This window comes from Myotis davidii, unplaced genomic scaffold (genome assembly GCF_000327345.1).
Source record: "Myotis davidii unplaced genomic scaffold, ASM32734v1 scaffold72, whole genome shotgun sequence".
Lineage (NCBI taxonomy): Eukaryota > Metazoa > Chordata > Mammalia > Chiroptera > Vespertilionidae > Myotis > Myotis davidii.
In genome coordinates this window covers 1,712,441-1,725,531 of record NW_006284618.1, presented here as the reverse complement: position 1 = coordinate 1,725,531, position 13,091 = coordinate 1,712,441, and positions in this window count along the sequence as shown.

Below are 13,091 nucleotides of genomic sequence, written 5' to 3'. Positions count from 1 at the left end.
CTATGTTTTCTCTGGATTAAAAAAGGAGAGAAAGTGGGGGGCGGGGGGGAGGGGGAGGTGAGCCGACCCCTGAGGAAAGCCATTGGCAGTGGTGACTCGGCCCCGCAGCACAACTGTGACTATTTTGTTGGAGAAATAAACAGGACTATTTGCTCATGAAAAAAAAAAGCCTCAATTTTTCATAGGATATTCATAAAAATATTTGCATTTCCCTGTGAGTAATAATTACGCCTGCTGTCCCCAGAATTTTTGCATCACCTACTTAAAAGAAGCTGAACAGACTCTTTTGAAATCCTTCCCAATCAAATCCGCCCGGCGACCTGGGACGTTCTGATGGCGACATGACTGCTCACAGAAAAACGCAGAGATCCGAGGTCCAGAGAGGTCCAGGAGAGCCAGGCCCTGGCCTGTGCGCTTCAGTCCCATCGTCTCTGAGTCTCACCACACAACAGCTCAGTGCATTGATTTTACCGATGAGGAAACCAGCCCAGAGAGGCTAAGTATCTGGCCCAGGGTCACAGAGCCTTTAAATGACTAAGTTGGGATTTGAACCTAAGAATACCTGGTTCTTAACTCTCGGTCCATGAGCCTGAATGGAGTTGGCTCAAGGAACAGATGCAAACTGGGCCCTGACCAAGTGTCCCCAAATTCTGAAGCCACGGAGCCCCCAAAACCAAGGCAACCGTGGAGAGAAGAGTTTCTAGCATTGAGGTGAAGTCTCCCGAATGGGGGCAAAGAGAGAGTGCTTGGTTCCCACCTGCCTTCACCCAAAACATGCCCCCTCCTCTGGGTAAAGGGCACCACCATTCATCCAGCCACTTGGGCCCAAAACCCAGGTGTCATCCTGAGTCCACCCTCCCCCAGGCCTCTGTGTAAATAGCCTGCAAGTGGCCCCTGGGACCCTAGCTCCTGTAGTCACAGCCCATGTGTCCCCTCCCACACGGAACCTGTGCAACCAATGGGATGTGTGGAAATGATGACGCACGACGCCAGGCTAGGTCACGAGAGTTGCGGTGCCTTCTATCAGCTCTCTCTTGGATCACCCACTCTGAATGGAGCCAGCTGCTGAGCTGTGAGGGCACTCTGGCAGCCCCATGGAGAGGCCCCGTGGGGAGGAGCTGTGACCTGCTGCAAACAGCCAGCATTCATTTGCCCCATGGGAGGGAGCACCTTGGAGATGGACCTCCAGCCCCACTCGGGCCTTCAGATGACGGCAGCTCCAGCCAACATCTTGACAGCGACCTCAAGAGAGACCCCGAGCCAGAACCACCCAGCTAAGCCACTCCCGAATTCCTGACCCACAAAAACATGAGATAACAAATGCGTATCATCGTTCCAAGCTGCCAAGTTTTGAGTCATCTGTTACACAGCAGCAGCTCACCAGCACAGTCAGCCACCTGCAACCACCCATTAGGCCCTGAGGATTCTATTTCCAAAGGACATATTGACTCTGCCATCTCCCTTCCCTCCACAGCCACTGTCCTGGTTCAGGCCAGCATCGCATCTCACAGGACGACCGCAGCAGCCTCCTGCCTGGCCTCCCTGCCTCCATCTGGTTCCTATGCAACGCACTGCCCGTGGCAGCCTATGGCCTTGTATACAACAAACCAGCTCTAGTCTCTCCAGGGGTTCCCGTGGCACTTGGGATAAACCCTGGACTCTTTGCCATCTCCACAGCCACTGTCCTGGTTCAGGCCAGCATTGCACCTCACAGGACGACCAGCTCTAGTCTCTCCAGGGGTTCCCGTGGCCCTTGGGATAAACCCTGGACTCTTCGCCGCGACTTAAAAGGCCCTGCAGGCTGCAGCCCGCCTGCCTCCCTCCCCGACCTCATCTCCTGGTTCACTCCACACGAGCCACACTGGCCGCCTTTTGCTCCTCAAGCATATCCGTTCTCCCTTCAGAACCAGGGCACAGGCTGTTTCTTCCTGAAACATCCTTCCTGGACTCTTCCTCTGGCTCCCAGCTGAGCAGTCACCTCCTCAGAGTCGATTTCCACTCCTCAGAACTCAGAACCGAATCTGGATTCAGAAAGGAGAGCTGGCTGGAAGACAATGGGTGACTAGAACATAGTTGTGTTAGCTCCCTATGGATGCTGTAACAAATCACCACACATGTAATGGCTTAAAATAACACGAATTTATTATCTTAACGTCTTAACGTCCTGGAAGTAAGAAGTATGGAGTTGGGTTCCCTGGGCGACAGTCAAGGTGTGGGCCGGGTTGGTCTGGAGGCTGTTGTGGGGGTGAGGGGGTTGGGGTGGGGGGAGGGTTGTTCCACGCCTTTTCCAGCTTCTAGAGGTTGCGCATTCCTTGGGTAATGACTCGTTCCCTCGTCTCAAAGCCAGCAGTCACTTTCTCCAGCGGAGTCTTTCTCAAGCTGCATCGCTCTAACCTCCGGTCTGTACTCAAATCGCCCTCTGCCTTCCTCTCACAGGGACCCAGTGGGCACACTGGGCGCACCTGGATCATCCAGGTAACCTCCCCGCCTCAGCACCCTTAACTGGATCACATCTGAAAGGTCCCTTTACCGTGTAGGTACCACTTGCCCAAGTTGCAGGGATTTGGATGTCAACATCTTTGGTGGGGAGGGGGCGAAGGGGGTGGCATTACTCAGCCTATCACAGTGGTGATTAAGACCACACACGGACAGACCACCTGGGTTCAAGTCCCAGCTGTGTCACTGACTAGCTGTGCGACTCTGGGCAAGAGGTTGTTAACTCAACCTCTCTGCGCTTCAACGGATTCCTTTGTAGCCTCGTGGACAAAGGAGTCATGAGCTAGTGCATGCAAAGCCTTTAGCACCGTGAAGCACGCTCAGTGAGAGAGCATGTAGTTACCCTCGCCTCTCCATCAGACTCAGAACGAACAGATGTCAGAGCTGGGAGGGACCAGCCCTGCCTCTCACCGAACTGCATCCTCTGAGTTAGCTGGGGACACAGAGGCCCAGAGAGGAGTGTGAGTCACACAGCATTTTCTCACGCAATCCCCAGTCCCTGCTAACCACCACCAGTCACAGGCCAGCCCCAGTGAGGCCCAGCAGGTCCTGCAGGCCGCCCTGCAGCCAGGAGATGCTGGGGGACACGGCAGCCAGCGTGTCACACAGAGGGGGAGGCGGTGCTCCCTAGCAGAGCGTCTGCAGGAAGCACCTGCAGGTGCAGCCGCCCCTAGCCAGAATCTCACACCCGCGTTCCCACCCCACCCGCCAGGCTTGGGGGCCAGAGTCAGACACCACGCACCTTTCCTCAGGAGAGGTCAGCAGGGCTGATCTCAGCTAGGGACACCAAGACCCATGTTCAGGGCCAGGAGCAAGTCCTCTGAACTGCAAATGGCAGCCAGGCCCCTCACTTCCTTCCTTCTCTAAGCGACCTCAAATCGGACACCTCCCTCTGTGGGCCTCCATTTCCCCATCAGAAAAGCGAGGTCCTGGACCAGACCAGCGGCCCTCAATCTGCAGCCCCTGTTTCCAGGGTTCGGGACCCCTGACCACGTTTCAGAGAGTTCTCAGAGAGTGGCACGTGGACACAAAGCTGCAGCACATGCCGGCCGGCTGGTCCAGGTGTCAGAGTCCATCAGAGTGCAGCTGAGGCTGAGCAGGCCCACTCAGAGGTGACTGTGATGAACAAAATGGGGAAACGGTGACTCACCTCACCCAGATGGCCTGTTCGGCAGGCAAATTCCTCCACAAAAGGGGAGCGGAATCACCGCGGGTCCTTGGGTACTTGGCAGAAGCTCAACTAGGCTTGCTGCTTCCAGCCCAAGAGGCTGACTCACTCCGAAGGCTCTCCCCTCCCACAAATCTGGCCTAGGCAGGCTCTGTCCCCAATGGTTCAATTTCCTACCATGACCCTGACCTCCAGCTGACACCCAGGAGACCTCGAAGGCCTTCCCAAGACTCAGTAAAAGGTCTTTCCCCTGGTCTCAGAGACAGCTAAGAGCAGACCTTCAAACAGAGAGATGCCCAGAGTGGTGTGGCCTCCAGAACAAAAGCCAGGCCTTCACTATGTCCTCACTGGAAAAGTTCTTTCCTGTCTCAGGGCCTTTGCACATGCCATTCCTACTGCCAGATAGACACTCCCAGCATCACTTTTAAAAATGAAGTATTTCAAGTTAAAGAGAACAAAAACTTATAAAACATGTAGAGCTGCAGGTTTTGTGGAAATAGTTCAGTCACCCACTTCTGCTGAGACACATGTAGGTTATGATGTCCAGATTTTCACCATCACATAGAAGCTGCTCTGAGCACTGACACACATCGTCCCCACTTCACCTGGCCAAGTCTTCCGTCTCAGTCAGTGTCACATCATCCCTGGACCCCTCCTCATCCATCCAAGAGTTGTGTCCCCACGTTTCTCTCCTGCTGCTTCCCGGTCTCTCCTTCCAAGCAGCTTAACTTGTCTTTATTGGGCTCCCTCCACGAGGGCAGGGACCATGTCCCTCCAGCTCACCGGTGCCTGGTGACCAGTCCTCGGACACTGCCTGGCAGTAGACCTCACAGTAGACCTCAGTAAGTGTCTATAAATGAATGAGCGAGCAGAGGCCACCCCAGGAGCTGGCCATCTGTGCTCCTTTCCCTCCGGGACTGAGAACCTGGCACATCGGAGCCCTGGGAGCTGAAAGGGCAGAGGCTCCAGGCCAGGCCCTCAGTGATGAGCACAAGGCACAGTTCACACCTCCATCCTGGCGTCCCCAGGGCTCCCCGCAGACAGACACTCTGCTCCACTGCAGTAGGTTTGGGGGCACACTTCCCACCACCACCCCCAGCTATAAGAAGCAGATGCCCCGGGAACCTGGATACCTGGACCAGGGTCTGCACCTCATCCTTCAGCATCATGAGCAGCTGGGGTGCACCAGCCCCCACCTGCTGGCCACACCTGACCGTGGGATCAGGCCAAGGAGCAGGGCTGGCCACGTGCCTTCAGTTGCTATCAATCATAGGGTCTGTTTCCAATGCTTAGAAGGATGCACTGGATGCAGAAAACTGGGGGCAGCCAAGCAAATAAACACATTAGCTGTTACTGAGTGATGCTCTCTATAGGCCGAGCTCTCTCAACCCGCCCCTCAACTTGGCGAGGAAGGTTCTGCTCTGATAGGCGAGGACACGGAGGAATCGTAGGCTCTCTTTCCTTGCTTTGGAGGTGCCAGGGCCTTAACCAGCAGGCTTAGGGACCAGCCAGTGATGCATGCCAGAGACAGAGGGACAGACAGGCCCACGTGGACAGACCATGACACAGTAAATTAAGACACTCTGAAAGACAAGCAGCATCAGGCCTCCCTGCCAGTCCAGCTGGCCCTGCCGGCTGTGGAACTTCCGGGCACTGTGTCAGAAGTCCACCCTCCAGGGACCCAGTGCAGACCCAGGTTCAAGTCCAGGTTCAACCCTTTTTAGCTGTGTGGCCTTTAGCAACTTGCTTCCCTTCCTGGCCTCTGTTTTATCCTCTGTGAAATGGGCTAATGCTTGCTGGATTGGGAGGATCAACTGAGAAAATAGATGGGAAGCCAAGCACCATGTGAATCCTGGTAGCTTCCCAAGCTGCCACGGGCAAAGGGGCTCAGAAACGCCATCCTAGTCCTGAACCTGCCCCGCCCCTCCCAGGGCCAGAACACTGAACCCTGGAGATGGAGACAAAAGCTTTCGCCACCCTCCCACACAGACACAACCAGCCTCTTTCTGAACACAAAGGCTGCTGAAGGGCACCTAAGCACCCGCCCAGAACCACAGAGGGCACAGGCTGTGACAGCCTGGGGGAGGGGAGCACCCCAGGGACTCAGGGTGGGGCCCAGCTGCAGCCACCCCGCCTGCCCCAGCTTCCTGTGCTCCCCGCCCTGGGGCTCCTTGGGCTGAGAGGAAGCCGGCCCGCCTGCCTTCATACACTCCATCCTTCTGACTTATCAGCTTCCTTGGGGCACAGTGACATTTTCTTTTTATTTACTCTCCTCCAACTCAAAACAGCCTGTATTCTGAGTCTCAGGAGCCGGACTCAGTCATGGCCTGGCCAGAAATCAGAGTTTGCTTCTTTAAGAGACAGAGGGAGCATCCTAGCGCGCACACACACGCACACACACACACACACACACACACATCACTTCAGTCTTCTCCCATTTAATTCTCACAGTAGCCTATGAGGTTGACTCATCACACCCATTTCACAGATGAGGAAATTGAGGCTCAGAGCCCTGCCTTTGGTAACACAGGAATGGGAGAGTCAGGATTCCAGCCCAGGTCACTCAGCCTTTCAAAGACAAATACTGTAACTCAGTCAAGGCCAGTGCTGTCTGATAGGACTCTAATGCAAGGCAATTTAAAACTGTCCGGTAGTCACATTAGAAAGAAGAAGAAAAAATGTGTGAAATTAATTTTAGTAACATATTTTTTGACTCAGTGTATCCAAAATATGATCATTGCAACATGTAATCAGTATAAAAAATTATCAGTGAGACATTTTACTTTTTTCGTACTGAGTCTTTGAAATCCAGTGTGTATTATACACCACCGCGCACCTCAGTTCCGACTGGCCACATTTCAAGGGCTCCATGGCCATACGCTGGCTTGGCATGCCCTCTTCTCCTGGACACCAGAACGATGATCGTCCCCACTCCCTGCTCAAGAAAACTTGGCACAATAACCTGCTGCTATGACTTCCATCCTCAGACCCCGAGGAGTCCTTTGGGTTCGTCCAAACCCACTCCCCAGCGGCAGGAACAGGCTGGTGGCAGATCAGGTGGAACTTGGTCAGGTGTGACCTGCAGGTGCCAGAGCACAAGGCGGGCAGGGCTGAGGCAGCCGCGGTGGCCACCCAGAACGGCAGGGCTGGCAGAGCCCCTGCTGGGGCCCAGAGGTCTCCTCTCCCTGCAGCTCCCACCAGGCCTGAGCCTGGGAGCAAGCCCTCTTGGACAGGAAGGAGAAGGGAGCCGGAGGGAGAGGGAGGAAGGGAGGTGCCCAAAGGTCCCTCCCTCAGTAAGAAAAGGACAGCTCCTGACAGCTCTTTCCGCAGCTTCCCCTGCAGTCCTCTTCCGTGTGCACAAAGCCAGCACCTCAGACGCCCTCCCTGGGCGCATGGTTGGTGAGGGGACAGTACGGCACAGTGGTGACAGTGCTGGGTGTTGGTTAAGACTAAATACCAGGAGTCAAGGGCTTGCTGGCGAGCTCAGCCAATCACTAGCTGGGTGACCTTGGGCCACTCTTTGAGACCCGGTCTCCACACCTACGAATGGGAATAATGCACGTTGCCACTCAGGGTTGTGAATAGCTGAGAAAACTCATGTAGGCTCTTAGCTCAGTCCAGAGCGAGCGCTACATCAATAGCAGCTCTGCTCCTGTCCCGCTGTTGCCATCACGAGGACCAACCACTCAGCCCCATGCTATACCTTACTCCCTCCCCTGGCCATATTCTGCTCCCTGGGCCCATCAGCCAGGGCTGCCCAAGGCTGCCTCTCAGGCATTAAACACAGTCCAGATGAATCGTCAAACTCTGAGTTTTCCAATTTCCCCGACTCCAGGTAACATCATACCTGTCCGGCCCTCTGGACCCAGAAAGGCAGCTGGGGGCAACCCCGCTGAGTGGGATAATGGACGTGTGCAGGAGCCAAGCACCACCCTGACTTTAGGGAGAGCTCGGACCCTGGGTCCACCGGAGGAGAGGACACCTGCAGCGAGCAACCCTGGGGGGGTGAGTGGGTCCAAGGAGTCCCATTGAGCCCCAAACCCAGGACACACTCTGGATTCCTTCCTCCCCCCCCCCGCCCCCCGCCTTACACTCCACACCAAATTCAGCCCCAAATCTGTCTCCATGGCTGCCATCCTGGACATCTGCTCCTGCCATGCAACTGGACCAGCCTCCTTCTCACTCTCCTACCTCTGTTCGCCCCCTCCCAACCATCTCCACCCAGCAAGCAGCCAGTTATCCAGACCCTAATCAGATCATGGAAGTCTCTCACTTAGAGTCCTCTAACGACTTCCCAACAAGCTGGGAACAATGTCCAACCTCCTCGCACACCCAGGCCCACGCTCCACTTCAGACACTGTCGTCCTCCCATTCCCACAGAGACCTCCAGCTCATTCCCGCCTCCGAGCCTTTGCCCAGCTGTGCCCCCGGCCAGATTAGTCTCATGCTGACTCCTCTCTGACTCATCTGTCTCCAGTCTCATGCCCCCCATGGAGGCTCCCTGCCCTCCTCCCATAAAGTGGCACTGTCACCTGCAGAGTCTGTCTCATTCTATCACCTGATCCTGCTCATCTCATTGACTTCACTGCATCATCACCATCAGGAATTATTACTGTTTATGCATTTATGGGTTGTTTACTCCTACATGACATGATCTTCCTTGCTTCCTACTAGCCCATCACCCCTATCCAAGTGTAGGGTCATCTGCCTTGGTCATTGCTCATCCTCAGAGTCCAGACAATTATGGGCACACGGTCCTCCATAAACGCATGTGACCATTCTCCTACCTACTGAGCAGTCTGGGTAGGATCCCAGACCCCGCTAACTCCTGCTGTGAAATGACACCTCCCAGCACTGATCCTGGGGGGTGTGGGGCAGAAGGGAGGAGCAGGGAAGGAGAAGGGAGCAGATGCTATCACCATTAGAATGACCTTTGCCCCAGTAACAGCGTCTACAAGCAGTGATGGGACAGGTGGGGCACGGGTCACGCTGGCAACAGGTGGCTCCTCCAGAGGCCCCTGGCAGAGGCCCCAGGGAACCCCAAACCCGAGGGGAAAGAGCCTGACAGGCCCTGCCCTCCCTCCAGCTCCTGGACCCAGCAACCTCTACTCGAACACCTGGACAGCCTTGCTTTCTGGCCCCAAAAAGTATTTACATTTTGATTAAGTCTGGTTTTAAACCACCAGGTAGTCTGGCCCGAGGCCGATCTGCCCCGGCCTGTCCAGCTGTAATAACAAAGTGCACTGGGGGGCAGGCAGCAATCGTGGGGCCCAGAGAGGAATTAACCACATTTCCAGTGCCCCCACCCCACCCTCTGCCCTCAGCCACCTGCTGAAGAACAAGAACAACCAGCCCTTGTGAACAGAGGTGTAAGCTCTTCGGTGAGCCCGGAGTTAAACCCGCAGGGTGAGGAGCTCGGGCACCCTGATCCGCAGGGCGAGGAGCACGGGCACCCTGACCCGCAGGGCGAGGAGCTCAGGCACCCTGACCAACCCCGGCTGCGGGGGGAGTGCCCCCACCCCAGCAAGGGCCTCCCTCCGCCAGGTGGTGTCTCACCCAGGAAGCAGGAAGTGACTCTTCCAAACTGGGGACTTTCACCAAGTCACGGCTTCATCCTGTTGGATGCATTCCGACGGCTCCACGATAGTGAGACCTCAGGAGGACGGGAGTGAGCCCAGTTATTTATTTTACTACCTTCAGGTCTCCTTGAATGCGTGATTCTAGAAGCAGCAAACATGGACCCCTGATTTCAAAATACAGTAGACATCCCTATCTGCGGTTTCAATTACTCTTGGGTAACCGTGGTTTGAAAATATTAAATGGAAAATTCCAGAAATAAACAATTCACAAGTTGTAAATTGTTCTAAGTGGCGTGATGAAATCTCACAATGGCCCGCTCTGTCCCGCCCAGGATGTGACTCATCCTTCCGTCCAGTGCATCCACGCTGTATACCTACCTACTGGCCCACTAGTCACTTCGCAGCCTTCTCAGCTACCAGATCGACTGTCCCAGTATCACTTGTTTTCAAGTCGCCCTTATTTTACTTAACAATGGCCCCAAAGTGCAAGAATGGTCGTTCTGGCCATTCAGATAGCCAAAGAGAAGCCGTCACATTTATCATAGGGATGTATGTATAAGGAAAAACAGCGTAGGTAGGGTTCAGGTGAAGCTGAATGGCAAAAATATTTTGTTAGGTTTGTGAGCTCCAAACAGATGGCAGCGGCTGCTGGAGCTGTGGGACTGGAGACGGGTTCAGGTTCAGGTGTCACAAGTGCCATAATTGATTAGCAATGTCTGCCACTGGCAGGGGCAGGGGGAATAATGCTATGCAAGCTACATGTTTGCTGTCTAGGGTTTAGCTAAAAAGGCAAAACCAGCAGTGGGAATTCAGAAAACCTACGATTCAACTGGGAAGGAAATATGGCCAAAGTAACTCAAAAAGAGAGCCAAGGAGCCTTGGAGTAGCAAAGAACGAGCCACTAGCAATTTCAAGGGCAAAGGGACAAATCACTCCCAGGAAGATCAAGTCACTTCCTCAGCAGCTGTCAGATGGGACATGTCCCAGAGCCACCCCCATCGGGGCTGTCATTCAACCCACGATCCAGTCCCAGCTCCTCAGAGAGACACAACTCCAGGCTTCTACAGGAGACAGGAGGGCATTTGACCTTTAGGGCCCATAAATAAATAAATTCCCAGAGTTATGAACACAGTTTGCTGCTGCAGTGGGGCGGGGATGGGGGTTGGGAGGGGGGGAGTTGGTGGCGTGACTGGGTCTCCCTGGTGACAGGCGTCCTGTTTAAAGGCAAGGGAACAGGAGCAGCTGGGCACAGAATGTTCCACTAGTAGGCATCCATCAGCCAGGGCCGTGCCGGAGGAAAGACGGGCCTTCCCAGCAGGGCACTGTTGGTACTTTTTTGGGACAAAGTAGGCACTTCTGCCTCTATGTTTCCATCTCAGCACGAGGCCCAAGGAGAAGGCTCCCAGCAGGACAGCCCGGGGCAGCCTTCCCAGGAAAGCCACCCCCATGGAGGCGTAGAGGTGAGCAACCTGGGTAATTACAGGGTTGGAAGAAGGGCAAGTTCAAGGCATCCCTCCGCCACAGGCCAAGGGTGACTTCCAGGGAATGCGAGTTATTTCCCAGAAGAGGGAAGGAAGGTTTCCTATTTCTCCAGAACAAAAGGACACGGGGACATTAACTTCTGTTGCCTCACAGAGGATTAGTGTGAGACTGGAGGGAAAGGTTCCAGAACATATCACACTGGATTGAAGGAGGAGGCTCTTGGTGTATGGGGGGGGGGGGGGAAATTTGGGGGAGATCTATCCAGAGGGACCCCAGCCCACCCCTGCGGAAGGATGTTATCTAGGCTTCCTTCTCTATAAGCAGGAAGAACAATCCCCACCCCATGTACCTCAAGGGGTTGCCATGAACATCAAATGTGTGTGGAAGACAGTGGAATACTATGTATGCAGCAGCGAGAACAAGCCAACTGACACTCGTGTAACCGCATGGCTGAATCCCGACGCCGGGAGTGAGTAAGAAAGCCAGAGGAAAAAGAGCACACATTGGACGATCCATTCATCAACCCATGGGGTCAAAACCACCGCGGGGCAGAGGGTACCAGGGCGCTGGTGCCAGGACGCATGTGCTTCGGAAAGCTCCCCCACAGTGCGTTATGGTTTCCGTACTATTCCACTAACACTGCACCTCAATAAAGAGGCCACCCCCAAATCGTCTAGAAGTCTTTTGTAAACCTCCAGGTCGAGATATGAATAAAGGGAGAGTGATTAATAAAGGAAGAGTGTTCTAAAACACGAGTGCTACCTTTAAATTTCACGTGTCGTTCTCCCCTAAAAGGAAATGCTGCTGAAAGGAGGGGAAATGTACCCGCGGTCTGAGCCTGGAGCTGAGTGCCCGTGAGGATCAAGGGCTGCGTTAGGGTCTGCCTTCATGGGGGGCATATGGCACACTGGAAAGGGCTCCGTCACTATGTCACCATGAGATTGGAGGCACCTTCAACCTATTCGCTCTAGTCCTCACTGAAGGAATGAGAGCTTGGCTAGACCAGTGATTTTCAAACTATTTTACTAGGACCCCATTAAAGTGGGGCAATGTCATTGGAACAACAGGTTTGGGGTGTTGTTTTTTTAATATATTTTTATTGATTTCAGAGAGGACAGGAGAGAGAGATAGAAACACCAATAATAAGAGAGAATCATTGATCGGCTTCCTCCTACACACCCCACTCTGGGGAGTGAGCCCACAACCCGGACATGTGCCCTGACAGGGAATCGAACCGTGACCTCCTGGTTCATAGGTTGACTCTCAACCAATGAGCCATGCCAGCCGGGCAAACAACAGGCTTATTAGCCATCTGGACAAGTTTGGAAACCCCTGAGTTCGGTGAACCTGGGCTCCTTAATGGAGAGCTGAAGTCTGTCTACTGAGCCATGAAAGCTAATCTCAAGGATCTGAACCTCGGCCTCTGTCAGAAACCCACTCCTTATTTATCTACTCACCTTGTTGGTCAATAAGCGCCTACCATTCTGGGCACTGAGATGAAAAAGGAGACGCGGCCTGGTCCCTGTATCCCAGGAGCTCCCAGGGGAGTAGACAGGTCCGCCTTTAGAAGGTCAGACCACAGGGAGTGCAGGGAGGGTCAAGGAAGGCTCTGGAAGGGCTGGAGTTTGCCAGAAGCTGGGGGTAAACGGTATTCCTGGCAGTGGGAACAGCATGTGCAAAGGCAAGTGACGAGAGAGTAAGGCTGAACACTTCAAAGCTTGGCAAGGTGTGGGGCTGACCCATGGGCAGGGGCAGTGGGATGGGGTCCCGGAAGTGGATCTAACTATTCTTGATCACAGGACTTGGGGACGAAGGCACAGGGGAGTCTGGACAGGCAGTCTGTGCAGGCAGAGTGAGAAGAAGAAAGGCACATTTGGAGAGAAAAAAAAACACCACAAGGCCTACTAGAAATGCTAAGTCCGTGCTGACTGGGACATTGGGACAGAGGCAATGGTGTCGAGAGAGAGATCTGGGCAGAGGTGAGAAGAGATGAGGTCGGGGCAGGACAAGCGATAGAACAGTAGGGAGCACAGGCCTAACGCTGGCTCCTCACCCACCAGGACTGTGACCCAACAGGAACCCCAGGTCTGGATAACTCCCACTAGGGTATAAGGTAAGAGTTTATCTGCCTTATTCAGCACCTGGAATCATGCCAAGTACACAGAAGCAGCTCAGCAATCTTGATGAATGAGTAAATGAACCAATGAGCAAACAGCACTGAGCTCAGGGAGCTGCACTGTGAGGATGGACCAAGATGGCACATGCACAGTGCTAAGCAGAGTGCCTGCACAAAGTAAGTGCTCAATAAATGTAGCTGGGATTCGAACTCGGGCCTGTGCAACCTTCTCTTTCTCACCATCACACAG